At 42.3% G+C, this 17,576-nt stretch overlaps 1 long non-coding RNA gene across 1 annotated transcript in view; it reads right to left on the reverse strand.

The window, feature by feature from the left end:
• Positions 1-5,568: 5,568 nt before the first annotated feature.
• Positions 5,569-17,576, reverse strand: part of LOC115080249 — a 59,888-nt gene continuing 47,880 nt past the window's right edge. Inside the window, exon 3 of the long non-coding RNA XR_003853547.1 lies at positions 5,569-6,016. This is a non-coding gene — a long non-coding RNA (uncharacterized LOC115080249). The remainder of the gene's footprint in view (positions 6,017-17,576) is intronic.

Below are 17,576 nucleotides of genomic sequence, written 5' to 3' on the forward strand. Positions count from 1 at the left end.
ATATATCAGTCGCCTTTCTTTATGTATCGCTTGTTTTCCACTGTTTTTGCTGCCCCATTATATTTGTCATTCGTTTTTGACGACCTGTTTATTTATAATCAAATTTTAACTATAATGGTTTTATTTATAATTGCTTATCTATAATTATTTTTTTCTATATTCACCTGTTTTAGTTACAATTGCTTAGTTACAATTATTATTTTCTATATTCACCTGTTATTTAATAGGGATGTGAATCGTTTTTTGACGATTTAAAATATCGTCCGATATATTTTAAATCGTCAAAAAATCGTTAGGGCCACGATACAATACCAATTCCCCCGATTTATCGTTAAAAAATCGTAAATTGGGGGAAGGGGGAGGGCAGGAAAACCGGCACACTAAAACCCCCTAAAACCCACCCCCGACCCTTTAAATTAAATCCCCCACCCTCCCGAACCCCCCCCCCAATGCTTTAAATTACCTGGGGATCCGGCGGTGGTCCAGAACGGTGGCGGTCCGGAACGGCCCCCTCAATTGAATCGTGTTGTCTTCAGCTGGCGCCATTTTTCAAAATGGCCGCCGCAAAATGGCAGCGGCCATAGACTAAAACGATTCAACGGAGGAGGTCGTTCTGGACCCCCGCTGGACTTTTGGCAAGTCTTGTGGGGGTCAGGAGGCCCCCCCAAGCTGGCCAAAAGTTTCCTGGGAGTCCAGCGGGGTTCCGGGAGCGATTTCTCGCCGCGAATAGTTTTTGTACGGAAAATGGCGCCGGCAGGAGATCGACTGCAGGAGGTCGTTCAGCGGGGGTTCCGGACCGCCGCTGAACGACCTCCTGCACTCGATCTCCTGCCGGCGCCATTTTCCGTACGAAAACGATTCGCGGCGAGAAATCGCTCCAGGAACCCTGCTGGACTCCCAGGAAACTTTTGGCCAGCTTGGGGGGGCCTCCTGACCCCCACAAGACTTGCCAAAAGTCCAGCGGGGGTCCGGAATGACCTCCTCCGTCGAATCGTTTTTGTCTATGGCTGCCGCCATTTTGCGGCGGCCATTTTGAAAAATGGCGCCGGCTGAAGACAACACGATTCTATTGAGGGGGCCGTTCCGGACCGCCGCCGTTCTGGACCACCGCTGGATCCCCAGGTAATTTAAAGCATTTGGGGGGGGTTCGGGAGGGTGGGGGATTTAATTTAAAGGGTCGGGGTGGGTTTTAGGGGGGTTTAGTGTGCCGGCTCATGATTTTAACGATTTTTCACGATAGTTTACACACCCAAATGACAACAATACGATTCCCTCCCCCTCCCAGCCGAAATCGATCGTTAAGACGATCGAGGACACGATTCACATCTCTATTATTTAATGATTTGTCGACTTGTTTCAATGTAACGCCATAGCTGCGACTGTTCTGTTTCAATGGAAACCGATATGATTTGATATTTTTATCAAGAATGTCGGTATATAAAAATTCTAAATAAATAAATAAATGATAGAATTTCCTGGTGCACTCCTTACTTGGGTTTTGGACATTTCAAATTAATGTATTGATACTGTAACTGTATATCTGCTTACAGTGCTATTCACTGTTTGGAAAACTGTGTATGTGTCTCTCTCTCTTTCACACACACACACACACACACATGTACAGTATATGTGTGCTGTGCTATGTGCAGATTGCCTCCACATAAAAAATAAAACTGTTAAATATTAACAGGCCTTAATATTTAGAGATGAATGGATAAGTTAGCTAACATATACAGGATATTCAGCAGTATGGCTATGCTGCTGAATATACTCAAATAACTTTAAGGTTAGCTGGTTAACTCTTATCTGACTAAATTTAGATCTGCTATTGAGCGGATCTAACTTATATGTCTAACATAGCCAGATAAGTTTGAATATCTCTACATATTTGGCTAAGTTAGATTGATAAGTAGCTTCTCCCAGATTTACCCATTGCCATCCCACAAGATATCTGGCTATCTATGCAGCCAAATAAGTACTTAGCAAGACATGTTCTTGTCCAGTAAAGTGGTAACCGTTAAATGTAGCCAGATATTCAGTGTATATAAGTAGTGCTGATTATCATCTTCTAACACAGGGTTACACAAATGGGGCTGTCCCACCCAGGGAGCCACAGACAAGCTTCCAGGGGGCTGCCAGCAGCCAGGACAAAAAGACAAGAGTACATGCATCTGCTGTCTGGGGCCTAGTGGAATGTCATACCGTGGGGGATGGTGCATGTAGCCACTGGTGGACCCAATCCCACCAGCGGCTGAAAAACAGAAAGAGAGGCCATGCAGCCACCAGTGGACTTCATCCTACCAGCAGTTATGCAGAGAAAGACACCCTTCACATCTGGCAGGCCCACAGTATTAGAACTCATGAGATTAGCACTTTATGCTGATCTTGTGATGCTGATCTTGCAATATATATATATATATATATATATATATATATATATATATAGGATGTAACCCAACTTTGGTGGTTGGGGGGCACAACCAATTGTATGGACGGAAGGAACGGGGCTGAGACTCAAAATGTTTACTCACTAACAGACTAGAAATCTGGTAAGAATCTTCTCTTCCTTTGAATGCTAGGCTCACCTTATGGTTCATGGACAAAAAAATCACTAGCATTAGCACAAATGCAATTTCCGTATTGTCTCCTACCCTGATCTTCCTTCAGTAAAGAGAAAAATAAAAATCAGCCGCAGTGCACTGCCTGTTTTCCTGGCACATTGAGTGAGATCACTGCAGCACAGAGATTAGATACAGCCCTTTAATAGGGCCAAATCCAAAAACTAAGCTTTTTTTAAACACTCAGAGAGGTTCTCCTAGCATGTCCTACTCTGACAAAACTAGAGAAGAAATACAGACTGCTTCTTTCACATGCTTGGACTTTACCTTGGGAGTGGGTCAGTGTCCCTTGAACCAGATAGCAGCTATAGGCTATTTATTTATTTATCTATCTGATTTTTATATTCCACTTTTTGACACTTCAAAGCAGATTACATTTAGGTACTGTAGTTGTTTCCCTGTCCCCAGAGGGCTCACAATATAACAGGGTCATTCATCAAAATGTGTTATGGCATTAATGAACGTGATAACACCATAACCCTCATGATAGTTATTGCAATGTATAGCACGAATGCAAATTTTACAAATTTATTCAAAGGGTGGGAGCAAAGGGGTGAGAGCAATTAAAATGAGGAATACTATCACACATGTTAATGCCAGAAATACCTCCACCATTTTTCCTGGCATTAAGCTGTGTGATATGCCCAAAACAGAATTTGTGAGATGATAATAACCCACAGAGCAGACTTTGTGGTGGAGTCCCCTATAGAGGTGACAGCGTTCTGCAGAGCAAAGTGCACGATCGAGACCCTAGATCGAGGTGGCAATGGCCCGCGGAGCAGGGTACACCGGTGAGGGTCCTCAGTAGGGCTGGTAGCAGTCCGCAAGGCGGGGTGCGCCTGTAAGGTCCTCGACAGCATAGTACCTCTGAAGGACTCCTCTGTAGCGATGTTAATGGCCCGCGGCATGGGTTACACCAGATAGGCACTTGATAAAGCTGAAAGGGATCCGCAGGGTGGAGTACTCACGAAAGAGCAGTGTTAGTTCCAGGAAAGTCCCGGGACATGTGACAGGCAGAGTTCTAGGCGTCAGGCCGTCCGAGGAGCAGATAGCCAGGATGAGAGAGAGGTCCCCGAGGAGCGGGTACCTGAGACTAGGGATGTGAATCGTTTTAGGACGATTAAAATTATCGTCCGATAATTTTAATATCGTCTTAAACCGTTATGGAACACAATACAATAGAGATTCTAACGATTTATCGTTATAAATCGTTAGAATCGTGAGCCGGCACACTAAAACCCCCTAAAACCCACCCCCAACCCTTTAAATTAAATCCCCCACCCTCCCGAACCCCCCCCCCAAATGAGTTAAATAACCTGCGGGTCCAGCGGCGGTCTGGAACGGCAGCGGTCCGGAACGGGCTCCTGCTCCTGAATCTTGTTGTCTTCAGCCGGCGCCATTTTCCAAAATGGCGCCGAAAAATGGCGGCGGCCATAGACGAACACGATTGGACGGCAGGAGGTCCTTCCGGACCCCCGCTGGACTTTTGGCAAGTCTCGTGGGGGTCAGGAGGCCCCCCACAAGCTGGCCAAAAGTTCCTGGAGGTCCAGCGGGGGTCAGGGAGCGATTTCCCGCCGCGAATCGTTTTCGTACGGAAAATGGCGCCGGCAGGAGATCGACTGCAGGAGGTCGTTCAGCGAGGCGCCGGAACCCTCGCTGAACGACCTCCTGCAGTCGATCTCCTGCCGGCGCCATTTTCCGTACGAAAACGATTCGCGGCGGGAAATCGCTCCCTGACCCCCGCTGGACCTCCAGGAACTTTTGGCCAGCTTGTGGGGGGCCTCCTGACCCCCACGAGACTTGCCAAAAGTCCAGCGGGGGTCCGGAAGGACCTCCTGCCGTCCAATCGTGTTCGTCTATGGCCGCCGCCATTTTTCGGCGCCATTTTGGAAAATGGCGCCGGCTGAAGACAACAAGATTCAGGAGCAGGAGCCCGTTCCGGACCGCTGCCGTTCCGGACCGCCGCTGGACCCGCAGGTTATTTAACTCATTTGGGGGGGGTTCGGGAGGGTGGGGGATTTAATTTAAAGGGTCGGGGGTGGGTTTTAGGGGGTTTTAATGTGCCGGTTTTGCGATTTTTAGATTTTTCACGATTTTTCACGATTTTTCACGATATTTTACCCCCCCAAACGGCAACAATACGATTCCCTCCCCCTCCCAGCCGAAATCGATCGTTAAGACGATCGAGGACACGATTCACATCCCTACCTGAGACGTCCACGTCGGAACAGGAACTGGAATGCAGGGTTCTCAGGAAGCAAGGCGTAATTAGCAAGGACGAGACTCTTTGCCAAATTGTCCTAGGATAGGAGCAGCAGGTTTAAATATTCAACGGTAATGACGTCATCTGGAGGGGACGCCCCTGAGGTTCCCGCCATGACGTGGATAAGACTGGCCTGGGCATGCGTGCGCCTAGAGAGACCCGATGGCAAGATGGCGGTCTGCGGCATCCATGCTGACCTGGGAGGCCTAGGAGCAGTAAGCAGGTCATCGGTAGCTAGCGGAGGCTGCCAATCTACCCCAAGGAATCAGGATAGCAAAGAAGGAGGTGAGCAGAAGTGGTCGCAGCCATCTGTGACCGATGGGCGTAACACTATCTGGCCCTCCTATAGTGGTATAAATAGTTGACTACTATGAAAGCCTTCTGAAGAGTCTCTCTCTCTCTCTTTCTCTCTCCCCCCCCCTCTCTCCTTTGACACATGTTACAATAAACTACCTATGTGAAGTGGTAAAATACAGTAACTCAGAAATTATCAGCAATGCAGGATAAAGTGACTTGTCACAAGGAGCAACAATGGGATTTGAACCCCTGCAGTGAGAACAGGCAAGGGCTGGTTGCCAGTTTTTTTTCTGCAGTATACAGCCATAGACATCAATAGGCCATTTAAATGAATGTGACCAAGAATATTTGCTTCCTTTGTAGGATCATTCTATTTATTTTGGGGGGAGCCACAAATTAAATGAATCTGGCACATTAGTTATATTGTACCTAATTGTTTAAAAATGAATGCACATCCACAACTATTACTACCTTTGCTACTGCTACTGCTGGTACTTAACATTTCTATAGCGCTACTAGGCAAATGCATTGCTGAACAGACTCCATGTTGCTTACTATCTAGTTGAGGTACACAGACAAGAGACAATTTCTATCAATTTCTTAATTATTACAGTAAAACATGTGTAATGTGAGAGGCTCCAGATCAGGAAGAGTTAGGGTTTTTGCATTTAAAAGCAATCCGATTTGGAGTGGCACTATGTTTGAAAAACAATCTAATGTATGGAGAACATTGTTCCTTCTTCCTTCTTCTTCTGTGAAGTACAGATATACTTTACATCTGATGAAACCCAAAGAGGGCAATCTTTATGAATCCTGTTCTTCTGCCATTCTGCTATATCTAAAACAAAAATACAGCATGAAAGGCAAGATTAGTGGTAGACATTTTGTTGAATTTGCATTTTAAATAAAGGATGCACACATTTGACTTCTTTGAAATATACAAAGCAATTGAAAAAAAATGCAATCTGAAAGGGGAGGATAATTGGAATAAATAAAAATATGAAAAGACAGGAAAATACTATAGTTATTTTAATAATTGCAGCAAGTAATGCAGTTTTAAGAATCATGCAGCCTTGCTTGGAGAATATTGAAATAGCATGTAGTCCAGTGAGTAGTTAGGCAAAAGAAAGCTGGTCTGAAAATCTTCTCCAAAAGTGATGAAACTTTTATGTAATAGCTGTCTCTAGCCTAACTGTGTCCCCTTTTTTCTACCCTCATAAACAAAATAAATACAAAATAAACCTGCAATGTTATAGCAGTAAGGATATATTATGCAGTCAAAAATATGATTTATTTAATATTTCCCTTATATTCAGAATGACAGGAAATCCATTATAAATCAGGTTCCAAGTGTTCAGTGTTTGCTAGCAAAAGACATATTTTTGCATGTATGAATTATTGTTTGGTTTACTTACTAGCTACTTTGTTTTCTTGGCAATCCATCCGTAAATCCAAGTGTAAATTCACACACACACACACCTTATTTGTACTTTCTGTTCCCAGAATACCAGCATTGGTAGTGTTATAACAGAGAACCATGTTCTGTATAAGGAAATTCTCTTGAAGAGTCACACAAGATAATATGAACTATATCAAAATATCAATATATCAATGGATACCAGGTCCATTTTTTAAAACCCACTCAGTAGGTAAGATAACTGGGTAACTTTACACAGATCTTTATTCACATTTTCAGTGACATCTAACTGGCAAGATCTGTGGCTGAAAATCCACCTAATACTAGCATTATAATATCTATACAGATAGATTTAGGAACATTTGTGTAATCACAGGTATATAATTCAGTTTAGCTGGTTAGTGCAGAAAATCCATGCTGACTAGCTAAACCATTGCTCTGACCACTAGGCAGGTGGTCTTGTTGCAATTCTGTCTAGCTTGCTTCCATGCCTTTTTAGCTACACTTTGAAGGTTTGCTGCAACTCTGACTTGCTGCCATATCCCAGATGTTATAACTTCAGGGTCTTGTTGCCATTATACCTAAATCTCATGTCCCTGACATTACACCTGAGGGGTTTGCATGTGTCTGATTAGTTTACTGTGTGGATTCTAGTCTAGTTTTCTACCCTATTTATTTCTTGGTTATACTGGAGTATTTTGCTCCCAAATTAAATTGTAAAAAAAGAAAACAAATACAAGGTCTATATCTAAAGGTATTTAGCCTCATAACCCAGAGGTTATCCAGCTAAATGAATATTTGGACACACATCCAGCTGAATTATACCCAGTTAATAAGTTAGGCAGCTAGAATTCAGCTAGATAAGTTAGGGGCATTATCAGAAATGTCCTAAAGTTAGTGGACTATAGTTAGCTGACTAACTTTAAGATAGCGGGCTATGTTCAATATAGCAGCTGCACTATTGAACATACCTTCAAAGTTAGCTGCATAATTTTTTCCAGCTAATTTTGCTTTCAAAACTGTGCCTGAATATGGACCTCTACAGGTTTCTCCTCCCATTCTGCCAATTTTCTGGTTCTTTTCCTTACTTTTTTGGTGTACATCTCTAGGTTCCTGGCCTGGTTCACCTACCCTGCTTCTTTCTTGGTTATACTAGGGTGCTTTGTCTCCAAAATAACATGTAAATAAAATGAAAAAAAGATACAAGTTTCTCCTTCCACGCTACCTCTTTCCTGGCTCTAAGCCTTTCTGTCTAAGTCTGCCATTTTTACTGCTCAGCCTGCTCCTAGTTCTCTCACAGTTCTTTGAAGAACATCTGCAACTATGGTTTGCGGTGCTTTGAGAAATATATGCTGCTGTTGGTGCTGCCTGTTCTGTTCTTTTGGTGCCTTAACTGGTTTGGGCTGTTCCTACATCAATTGTTGGTTCCCTTTGCCCCTTTTATGATGCCTTGAGTATTTTGATGACTCTGTGCTCTTTATGATACCTAACCTGCCATCTGTACCTTAGGAGTTTTAATGCCTTTGCGCTGTTTGTGATACCCCACCCACACTCTATGGCTTGAGGATTTTGATGCCTCTGTTTTGTTTGTGATGCTCCACCCATACTCTATGGCTTGAGGATTTTGATGCCTCTGTGTTGTTTGTGATACCCTACTTTATCTCTGTGCCTTGGGGGTTTGGATATCTCTGTGCTTTTGTGATTCCTGAAATTTCATGACTGAGAGTTTTAATGCCTCTCTGTGCACTGCTATCTTGTCTTCTAACAGGCACCTATTATTAACTTCAAAAGCAGATTGTAGCGAATTCCACACTAAACCTTGTCTGTATCATCTCACATAGTTTGCATGTGCATAGAGGATTAAGCACAGATACAGTGTGTGAGAGAGATTTTTTCACACACTGTGACTTGCTGGGTATAGTACTGTATTGTACATCTGTAGTATACTACATATGTTAACCAGCTAGAAGGCAGTGTTTGTCACTGCTAAGCATTCTAGCTCTGCTTTCTACAGTGCTGCTCTTCTTGCTATGCACCTACAATTTGTGCTTTTAATCTCCTCTGCCATTGATACTACTGCTGCTGCTCCAATCCACTCTTGATTCCTTTGAGTGGTTTCTCCTCTGTTCCAGTTCTCTTTTAAGTTCCTTCAAAATTCCCTTCCCTCATAGTACTTTCCAACTCAGTCTTGCCCTGGCAATCTGATGTTATATGTAGTAATTACCCAATTATCATTTAATGGTTTCATGCCCTCGGACATTTTCTTCAAACACTAGGGATGTGAATCATTTTTGACGATTTAAAAAAATCGTCCAATATTTTTTAAATAATCAAAATCAGTACAGTGCGCGATACAATAGACATTTTCACGATTTATCGTGAGAAAAATCGTTACTTACTGCTCTCCCGCTTAGTGTCCAATAACGGGAGTTATTTGGGGGGAGGGCGGGAAAACCGGGCACACCAACAAAACAACCCCTAAACCCACCCCCAACCCTATAAAACTAATCCCTTTACCTTCCCCCACCCCCGATACCCCCCCAAACTTTTCATGAATACCTGGGTGGTCCAGTGGGGGCGCGGGGACCGAACTCCCGCTCTCGGGCCATCGGTGCCATTTTGGGCTGCCACTCAAAAATGGTTGCCGATGGGCCCAATTAAATAAAAACACACCCGCACCCTTTAAGAGTGACCCCTCTTAGGCTTCTCCGACCCTCCTCCCGATCCCCCCAAAACATTTTTAAAATACCTGGTGGTCCTAGTGGTGGGTCCCGGGAGCGATCGTCCCGCTCTCGGGCCGTCGGGCCTGCCACTAATAACAAATGGCGGCCGATGGGCCTTTGCCCTTACCATGGACAGGGTATCCGTGCCATTGGCCGGCCCTTGTCACATGGTAGGAATACATCTGGATGGCCCGCGCTTACGATATTTTCAATCATCAGAAGCCCGATTCACATCCCTACTGGGGGCTTGCAAATGCTACATCTGCAGTATCCCCAACCTCAAATGATCAAGGAAATGAGAGCCCCAACTCAGGGACAAAAGCAGAGATTTTCTGCAAGAAAGTGCAGTGCTTACCATTTACCCCTTGAGCCACCAGACCACAATTATTTTTTAAAACATAAAAAATGTCACAAATATCACCTTTTAGGTCATTTTTTTATTTGTGAAAATACTATGAATTGAATGTTATCTTTCAGAGGCCACATTTATTTTTATGGTTTATTAACTTTGCAATGATAAACCATTTTGTAACAAAAACTATTAAAACAAGCAAACAGTTACAGCGAAGAAGAACTTGAGAGAAAATAATTCTTTCTGAAAAACTACCAGCTGACAAGCAGAGCTGTGATAATTTATTTCACATTATGGAGACTAAGCATAATCCCACTGGCCAGACTGCCTGTGTCTCTATTCAAACTGGCACCAGGTGCTGAAACACTGATGTTTTTTTTGTGCAGAGATGCTCCTGGAAGCAACACGAGAACAGCAAAACGATCTATTTGAAAGTTCTAACAATTCAGAGAAGGAGGGAGGAGGCTGGATGAGAACCACACATTGTCTACAGTGATTAGTACTTTTCCATCTTCATAACATTCACAAAATTGGCATGTCAATGTCAAAGCAATCCTTGCTGGTGCCATCAGTACTGCTGAGTATTTAGTTAATCTGCAGGTTACTGGAACACATTTAGAGATTTATTTACCCAAAGTCAGAACATGGAACATTTTCCAAAGAAAACAATTTTCCATTTCTGGATAATATAATCACATCATATAATTTAAAAAAATACATGATAGAGGCTCATTACATGTTAGTTAAATTGAATAAATCTCCTTCAAACAGCCCCTGATCAAAATCATATGATTTTTAAAATTAACTTCATTTCTTAATCCTTTTTAATGATATGCGATTTTTTTGTCTTAAAATCACCAGCCCCTATAATAAGTGGAAGAAGTGCAAAGGCCATGCTCATGATGTGATGTCAGTTCAAACTAAAAGCAAGAAGTCCAAACTACCTGCCCACACTTCAGTGACCATACTACCTCCCTATCTGCTCTTTTTACTAACTGAATAAATAAACAAAACATTTCTCTCAATTCAAAGACTTTCAATGTTGGGGTACACTTATATGCCAAATAGGTGAAAAAGACAGTTCTTACAGGAGCATACACAAACTGCATAAGCAGTGATATACTTTTAATCATTGCTGGCATAAAAAAACATCTATATTTTGCTTGCCTATGTAGCATGGTTTTGTAAACCTAACAAATGTGTCCAAAAGATTTCAACTCACAGTGCTGTGTGGGCTAGATTTTCAGAGTGAATCCACACAGACTCAAAATCTAATCAGAAAGCTACATCCCATCCCAATAGCCTGAGCAAGGCTTCTATTTCACCATGATGGCTTCATCATAGGAAATTTCTAAACTGGTAGGAATAAAGTAGCACTAGTGTTTTTATTTTCTTTTTTAGAAAATGTTTAGGAACATCTGAACATAGGACTTGCCACGCTGCTTCGGATTCGGGGTTCATCGGGCCCAGTGCCCTGTTTCTGGCGGTGGCTAGTCTAGGTCACGGGTGCCTGGCAACATCCCAAGCAGTGAATGGATCTCATGCTGCTATCGCACAGTGATAAATTGTGACACATTCCCTAAGATGGTAACTTTTAAATCGACATGTGAGCGCACATGTACACGGTTCATCGTCCCGCACCCAGGAACATGGCTATTTTATTATAAAATATGCGCTTACATGCGTGCATGTTATAAAATAGCCTGGCCACACGAACAAGTGCACTCAACTTTAATTGGACGCTCGCCTGTGCGTGCAAAAGCTGCCGCTACCATGTAAGTGGAGACATTTTAAAAGGCATGTGTACCAATACCATTGCCTGTTTTACCAGTTCCTCCCCAGTTTGCCCTGTAAAGAGATAGGTCTTCAAACCCCCATGATTTAATAGTCTTCCTTCCCCCAGTTAGCCTCTACCCTTGAAATCCCGTTGATCTGCCTAGCTTTCTTTATTTTATCACTTTCACACCATGCATAGCAGAAGTTACATTACGCGGCAGGAGGCCACAGCTCACATGGATCACATAAGTACTTATGCACAAATTTCTAGTTAAAATCCCGAAACACCCATGTACTGGCCATGCCCTGCCCAGACGACGCCCACACCTTTTCTCTTTTGAGAAGTTCTGATATGTGTACGCAGCGGCATTTACATGCATTGCATATCGGGGTGGCTTTTAAAATCTTCTTGGTGCATGCAAGCCCGACATTTTTGCACATCCCCTAATTTTGGCATGCATCAGGCTTTGAAAATTAACCTTTAAGTTTACTTGGTTGATGACAGTTTATGGAATTTTCTCCCAAGCCTTTTTTGAAACCAGCTATGCCGGCTGCCTGTGCCACATCCTCTGCCAGGGAATTCCAAATCTTGTTTCTACATTGGACGAATAGGAATTTTCTCTGATTTGTTTTGAATGTGCAGCTTGCTGGCTTTATGGAGTGTTCCCTAACCTTTGCATTTTTTGAAAGAGTAAATAACCAATTTATATTTACTCATTATATTCCACTCATGATTTTGTGGACCTCTGTTGTGTCTCCCATCAGACAGTCTCTTCTCTGGGATGGATGGCCATGGCTGCTTTGTCCTTTCCTCATGGCAGAGCAGTTCCATTCCTTTGTGATTTTGGTTGCCCTTCTTTGTTCTTTTTCAGCTGCAACTATATCTTTTTTGAGCTGTGATGAACAGAGCTGCACACGGTGCTTTGGATGTGGCCTTGCCATGGAGTGGTGCAGAGGAAATATGACATTCTCCATTTGTTTTCCATTCCTTTCCTAATAGTTCCTAGCATTCATTTCTATGGCCACTGCTCACTGGGCTGAGGATTTCGGGATCTTGTCCACTATGGTGGCCAGATATTTTTCCTGGGTGGTGGCTCCTGATGTGGAGCCTAGCAACTTGTGACTGTGGTGTGGGTTGGTTTTCCTTATGTGAATCGCTTTGCCCTTGTCCACATGGAATTTTGTCTGCCATTTGGATGCCTGTTCTTCTGGTTTTGCAGGGTCCTCCTACAGTTTTTCATGGTCTGCTTTGTGTTTTGATGACTGGGAGTGGTTTTGTCTCATCTGCAAATTTGATTACTTAACTCATTATTCATCTTTCTATATCATTTATAGACATTTTAAGGAGTCCCTGGATACAGCCTTCAGAATCTAAAGGAACATACATGATAAATTATTTGCATTACCTAACCATCAAGTAGAAAGACAATTAATGTGTACCTGATAATGTCTATGGTTGCCTACAGGGCAGCAATTAGGAGATTACAGTGTAGACTCAGATTCTAGCAAAAGTAGTGCTTTCTGGGAGGGGTTGGGTCAATGAGTGACTTGATGCATGGGAAACGTGGGGACTTGATGAGCCAGGAACAGAATAAAAGGTGGGCATCTAGCAAGGTCAGACCCTTGCTTTAGAGAACTTTTGCTTTCAGATTGTAGCAAAAGAGAGACATCTATTTCAAATATACTATGTACTCCTATCTAGGGATGTGAATCGGGTGCCCGATCATTCCCGCTTTCGGGATCGTCTGGCCGCGGGAAAAGTTTTCCCGTTTTTTGGTTTTTTTTTAGTGAAAAATCATTTTTCGGGTTAGTGCGCGCTAACTCATTTTAGTGCGCACCAACCAAAATAGCAAAAAATAACAAAAAGTAACAAAATAACCCGAAAAATGATTTTTATGAAAAATCGGGGGTAAAATTGATCATTTCTTTCTTTTAACCGATTTCTAACAAATTTAGAAATATCGTACGATATTTCAATTTGTTAGAAAAACGATTCACATCCCTACTCCTATCTACTTATTTGTAGGTCCAAGCTCTTTGGTGAGAACAGTAAAAATCATAGACGCAGAGTATGCATACCACAAGATCCTGTGGCAGGTACAGGTGGCTGGTGAAGTTTTTATGGTACAGCATGTGCCATCTACATCACATGTTATCCAGCCTGGAGAGTATGAAAGGACAAGCAATGGCTTCATATGTTGTCATTAGCAGAACCATAGGGTTTGGCCCTGTGATGTCTGCAAAACATGTGACAGACCAGATGCTAGTTGACAATCTCAGCTAGGCATCCTCCTTCTATAATCAATCTGTAGTGTTGGGGCAGAATAATATGATGCCACAATCCACTATTTAGCTAGTCTTCAAGATAAAAGGAGATCCATATTCAGTCACAGTCTGAACAGCAAAGTTAGCCAGATAAACTTACCTGGATAACTTAGGAGGTGTATTCAGTGGTGAAGCTGTACTATTGAATAAAACTAGTTATCTTAAAGTTAGCAAGATAACTTTATCTAGAAAACTGTAGGGCAGCTCTAAGGTACAACCAGACTTAGGCCTGGATTCACTAATGCCGCAAGGCTTAGTGAATCCTAGCACTAACGGGGGGCAAGGGGACGAAGTGGGGGGCGGTCCTGCGCTAGCAGGCAGCGATCACTGCCTGCTAGCGCTAGAGTGTGATAGCCTTAGAAAATAAGGCCCTTAGCCAGGTAAGTTATCCGGCTGACTCTGAAAATTGGAGTTAACCAGTTAACTTATCTGGCTAATGTACCTTCTCCCTGAAATGCCCCTGGAACACCTCTACTTTATCTGACTAATTTGTAGCTGGATAGTAAGAAATGCAGATAAAATATGTATTTGATAAGTGCCCAGATATTCATTTAGTTGGATAACTAGTTATTTATCCATTTCAATGCTTCTGAATATGGACCTTTCCATGTCCACTTTAGTAAATTAACATCTGGTTCTAGCAGATATTATTAGTGTGAGGTCAATATTCAGCAGGCTGGTGAGCAGGAAAGTTACTCAAGCAAAATTATCCAGATAACTTTACCTGACTATTCAGTAGAATAGAGCCAGATAAGTATTAAGCTGAATATACCCAGTTAATCTTACCTAGATAAATTTATCCAGGTATCCTACTTATTTGAAATTGCATTTGAAGATAGGTAAAAATACTCAAATGATTATATTTTTTATATTTTAACATCTTTTTAATTTTATTGTTGTTATTGTTGTTATTGTTTTTATTTTCTTTTGTCTAAATGATTTAAATGTTTTAAATATCTCTTGATTTGTTTGGTAATTTGTACTCCGCTATGAACTGTGGAATATGTGGAATATAAGAGTTTTCAAATAAATAAATAAACAAATAAATATAGCTTGAGATTTTTTTAGCGTATAGTGCAGGCAGTGCATGATAATAAAGTTCATGCATATTCATTGAGAGTATCCTGAAAACCAGAATGCCCAGGTGTGTCTCAAGGACTGGGTTGAGAGTCCTTGGTTTATACTACAGATAACAACAGGATCCATCTCCTCAGGGACTATTGGATCTAGCCCATACTGTTTCCATAAAGATAGAAATGTGAGAAAGACCTGGACCAAATCAGCCAGATTCTGTTGCCATGGATGCAGTTGCCACCATCACAAGGTATATCTTTGAATTTAGGAAAGCATGAAATGTATGGATAAATATATAATTATCAGAGGTCTGAATGAATATTTATTTTGGGCTTGGCCTTATTACCTGTGAAACAGCAATTCTATCCATCTGAACATGGACATTATCTTTAGCAGTATGTATCTCCTAGACATGTATATGTGTCCTTTGTCCCACTATATAACTGACCCAGCTTTTCCATTCAAACTCTATATATTGTCTTTTACACTTCCAACCATTTGTTCTCTGAAATCAGTATGAATGGGAAATTTCTGCTGACACACTAGTAGGCATTGCATCTCTGTTGCATTTGAAACAGTGCAAATCTTTTTGGTTACATCGGAACTCTATGGAACACGGAGGTAACTTAATAGCAACAACCTTCTTCGGGGAATGCAGCTCCTACCAGAACCTCTATATCACACCTCTTCTCAGGTGTGAAGGGTAGTGATTGTGAAAGGGCCACCTCTTGTGTGCTCCTCATCTCTCTAAGCTATAATTGTATATTAGGGGATACCTAACATTCTAGACAACTGTACACTAGATATCCGCTTGTGGCTTGGCTGCCTTTTGGGGAGGAAAATGGTACTTTTGACTATATAACTATTGATTCGTTGTCTCTCTTACTGGTAGCAGCTTTAGGGGGTCCAAGGTTAAGACACAAACAACTTTTAGTTCTTCAGGGGCATTTACTTACATTGGGGCAGATTTTAAATACTTGCGAGAGCGCGTACTTTTGTTCGCGCAGCAGGCGCGAACAAAAGTACGCTGGATTTTATAAGATACGCGCATAGTCGCGTGTATCTTATAAAATCCGGGGTTAGCGCACGCAAGGGGGTGCACATTTGTGCAACCTGCGCACGCCGAGCCCAGCGCGGCCTGCCTGTTCCCTCCGAGGCCGCTCCGATTTCGGAGCGGCCTCGGAGGGAACTTTTCTTCGCCTAGCTTGATGGACTCTCTACCTGGGTAACATCAAGCTAGGTTGAGAGACCCTTGCCCAAATCTCATCTTGGAGTGAGTTTCCTCACTCCGAAGGCCAGCTAATCTTCACAAGAGACCACTGTTCTGTTCGTACGTCTCATGTACAATGTGAAAGCGGCCCCTAACCCCCTACACTCTTACCTAATCCCCACTTCGAGTTACTAGGTGGGCCTATCCTAGGGATACAAATACCTGTCTACAGGACATGCTATTATGGCCAGGCTTGCTCGCTCTCTCTCTCTCTCTCTCTCTCTCTCTCTCTCTCTCTCTCTCTCTCTCTCTCTCTCCCTCCCTCCCTCCTTACTGCATTTGATAAATCTAGGCCACTGTTTCAAGTATATTTCTTGATACTTGTATGGTTTAAATTTCTGGGAATACCAATTCTGCACCACTACTATATACAATCCATTGCTGAGGGCAATGAATTTCAGGTTGGCACCATGGTATGTGAAACAATTTATAACATATCTGGGAGAGACATTCTTGAACACATACCACATCAAACCTTTTATATACACTGGTACAATGATGACATTTTTATGATATTAACTGAGGGGAAAGACAATCTTAAGCAGTTTTTATAGTCCTTTTAGTGCATTCCAACCATCAATAAAAATCAAAATTGATTACAGGGAGAGCTAACTTCTTGGAAACTAGTCTTACTGAACAAATGGACCCATGAAAACATATGCACATTGAAAACCTATTTGCAAATGCAATTATCTCCACACCTACAGTTTCTAGCTTTCACATACAGAATAGTCCATTGTATACAGCCAAGGCATATGGGACTCTGTCTTGCTCTGACCCAAAACACTTCAAGCCATTAACCCTGGCAGACCAATTATATAGGGCTCTGATAAACACACAGAGGACTGACAGTGTGGGTGTGTGGGGAGGGGGGAAGCACGGGGAGGAGGGGCAGAGGGTGAACAAGAAGTGAAAAACATGGCTTGATTTAAAACACTACAGACTGTATAATGACAATTAACGTTCAAACTCATTTTGAGCACACTCCTTGGCACTTGCATATAACATCACTATCTAGTGATATTTTCCATCTTACTGGCATATTTGATTAACTTTAATTTCTGGGAATACCAACTCTGCACCACAACTATTTACAAGAAGCTATAATACAATTCATTAACTTCATCCTGTAGAATTATATGGGCACTCAAAATAAATGAAAAACAAGGAAGCAAAACAAGCTCAAAACCAAAGGAGAAATCAAAAGATGGGCTTGGTAAACTAAATCTGCTAACGCAGAAAAAGTTACTAAAGGGGTCTTTGTATTGGAGCCTATGCACTAAAGCTTAGCGTTCGAACTAAGGCTGTTTAGTCTGACCTTAAAATAGCATGCTATATACTAATGGCTTAGGGGTACATTTTTTAAAAAGCGCGCCTGCGTCCATGTGCACGCGGTTCCCAGTGTGCGCACATGAATGTGGCTACTTTATAACATGCACGCGCAGGCACGCACATGTTATA

The sequence above is a fragment of the Rhinatrema bivittatum genome, chromosome 1 (genome assembly GCF_901001135.1).
Source record: "Rhinatrema bivittatum chromosome 1, aRhiBiv1.1, whole genome shotgun sequence".
Taxonomy (NCBI): Eukaryota; Metazoa; Chordata; class Amphibia; order Gymnophiona; family Rhinatrematidae; genus Rhinatrema; species Rhinatrema bivittatum.